Below are 2,472 nucleotides of genomic sequence, written 5' to 3' on the forward strand. Positions count from 1 at the left end.
TCAGATACAACTAAGGTCAAGTTATCTTTTTCTTAATAACTAATTAAGAAAAAGATAACATGACTTTAGCGTTCATCGTATCTGGATTCATGTTATTGCAAAACTCCTTATTATTTGATTGAATGTTAAACAGACTATTTTAATAAATTTGATAAATGATAACTTCAAATATAAATTCTGTCTCTGTTACCTATATTGATTATTTATACAAAACATATTTAATATCGTAGTTTATTAATTATTTATCCATTTTAGCTAATTTTTTTTATCTAGATCATTTTCACTATAACTAAAAGATTATTTCTTTCAGCTGTTACGCTATCTAATCAAGAACCAATATTTAATGTTCTCAAATAATTATTCGAGATCTATATCTTACTTATCGTACTTTACAATTTTTCTTGGTTAAAAAAATGTTTACAAAAATATACAAAAATTACACAGATTGAGACAAGATCTTAGATTCTTAGTTTTTTGTAGATATTCGTAGTGTAATTTTGTTTATTTTGTGATATAAGATATGAAAAAAGATTATATAAAAACTCGTAATACGTCAGAAAACGTATACGGAAAAGAGGTGGAGAATTTCTTAGTTTTCAAATAAACAATGGTACCCTATGTCTCATTACGAATATCAGTAAAACAAAGAATCTGGGGTGTGATCTATAAATGCTTTGAAGCGTTGATTGACCAATTGAAAGAAAGAATTTTACTAATTGACCAATCAAAAAATATTTTGAAACATTTATAGCACCAAGTGGATCGCAGCCCTTGTCTCACAATATATACATTTTTTTGTAAAAATTTTTCCGCCAGGATTGTTAACAATTAAACATTTTTATTGGTAAAAGTAACACCAAGAAATATGTGTAATACAAGGCGAAAATTACTTTCTAAAAGTAATTACTCATTACCTTAATTTGTTATCAAGTTAAAAAATAATTACTATATTAGTTACTGATATTTTAAGAAATAACTCTTTTATTCTACTTAAAAAATAGACGAAATTATTTATTAGTTGAATATTATCGGTAAGAGCGAAGAAGTATTGCTTTTTTTACTTCTATACTTTCAATCTTTATATCTCTTATTCTTTAGATATTATTTATCCAATAAGATTTTTAGCAAAAACAACTCTTTTTACTTTTGAATACTATGATTTATACAGTTAAAAAATTTTAATTACGAGCCGAATTGCAAAGATTAAAATAGAAACGTACATAGAAATCTTGTGGAATTAAAACATGATTTTAAATACATATAATAAACTATAAATATTTAAGTATTCGGAAACTATTATAGATTGAATACATAGAAATTATGTCATAAATAGATTCAAAATGTAAAAAAATGATGATAAAAATAACTCTAATTTGTTACCATTGCTGGAAAAATATAACTATGTTACTGTTACAATTACAAAATAAAAGAAAATAATTTTAAAAGTAACATGACGTTACTACAAGTACTACGCTACTTTCCCATCTTTGATGTAATTATGTGTTGGAGCCGCTGCGTTTTACAATTAGTACAAAGACTGCATTCCGTTGTTAACTGCGAGTATTGAAAATCTATGGTTCACGTTACGCATACTACATAGATTTTCAGTACTCGCAGTCTTGTTCTTTTTACCTAAACTTCTCGCATGATTCATCTATTCTTCTTCACATTGGAAAAAACAGGGAGAAAGATGAACCGTGTAAGAAATTTAGCTACAAAGTACAGGTGCAATGAATATAATGAAATGCAATTAAAAGCTATGTTTAGGAAGTGCGTTATCAACATTATTGTAACCATTTTATTCTTGTTTTATGTCTAATGAACGATAAAAATAGAATAACACACTAAGTACTGATAACGTGTTCTCCGAACGCAACTAAAGTGTGGAATGACATCATGTGTGATTTAATGTTGATATGTATATCAAAAAAGAGAACGGGAATCATTGATTTCGAGTAGTTACAATCGCTGTGTGGGTTCTTTGCACTTCCCTACTTCATTGCTGATAATTCTGCATTCGCATCTAATATACTAGTAACTAGTCGCAAGGCGTACTACGAACGTGGCACACGTATTCGCGAACGTGCAAAGAAGTTGTTTCGAAGGATTAATACAGAATTTATTACAATAACGCTTCATCGGGAACGAGTGCAAAGTATGACTCTCCGTGTTCGAATATTTGTAATAATTTATTTTTATTTGTGCATTTATATTTTATGTTTTTCTCGCGCTATTTTTCTTTTTTTTTCCCCAAAATTCAAATGAATCTGCAGATAATGTTCTTTATGGCTGAATTTTTTATATATATCGTTCGTTTCTCTTATTTTTTTCTCTCCAACATCAAATTACGTACATATACTTATCTTATTGGATTATTTATTTAATTTATATGAGTGCGTAGCATATCAAACAGAAAAAATGCGAAAGAGAGAGAGAGAGAGAGAGAGAGAGAGAGAGAGAGAGAGAGAGAGA

The 2,472-nt window shown here is 28.0% G+C and overlaps 2 protein-coding genes across 6 annotated transcripts in view; one reads left to right on the forward strand and one right to left on the reverse strand.

Moving 5' to 3' along the window:
* The window catches only part of LOC108751982 (beta-1,3-glucosyltransferase-like), a 28,021-nt gene that overhangs the window by 15,465 nt on the left and 10,084 nt on the right, over positions 1-2,472 (reverse strand). The gene's annotated exons all lie outside the window — the stretch shown is intronic.
* LOC108751981 (peroxisomal acyl-coenzyme A oxidase 3) overlaps positions 1,987-2,472 on the forward strand; it is a 6,394-nt gene continuing 5,908 nt past the window's right edge. For 3 of the 4 annotated variants that reach the window (XM_018492496.1, XM_018492501.1, XM_018492499.1), the window contains exon 1: positions 1,987-2,155. The gene's annotated coding sequence lies outside the window, so the exon portion shown is untranslated. The remainder of the gene's footprint in view (positions 2,156-2,472) is intronic. The other variant, XM_018492495.1, reaches the window with a different exon arrangement.

Source organism: Trachymyrmex septentrionalis, unplaced genomic scaffold (assembly GCF_001594115.1).
Source record: "Trachymyrmex septentrionalis isolate Tsep2-gDNA-1 unplaced genomic scaffold, Tsep1.0 scaffold53, whole genome shotgun sequence".
NCBI classification, from domain to species: domain Eukaryota; kingdom Metazoa; phylum Arthropoda; class Insecta; order Hymenoptera; family Formicidae; genus Trachymyrmex; species Trachymyrmex septentrionalis.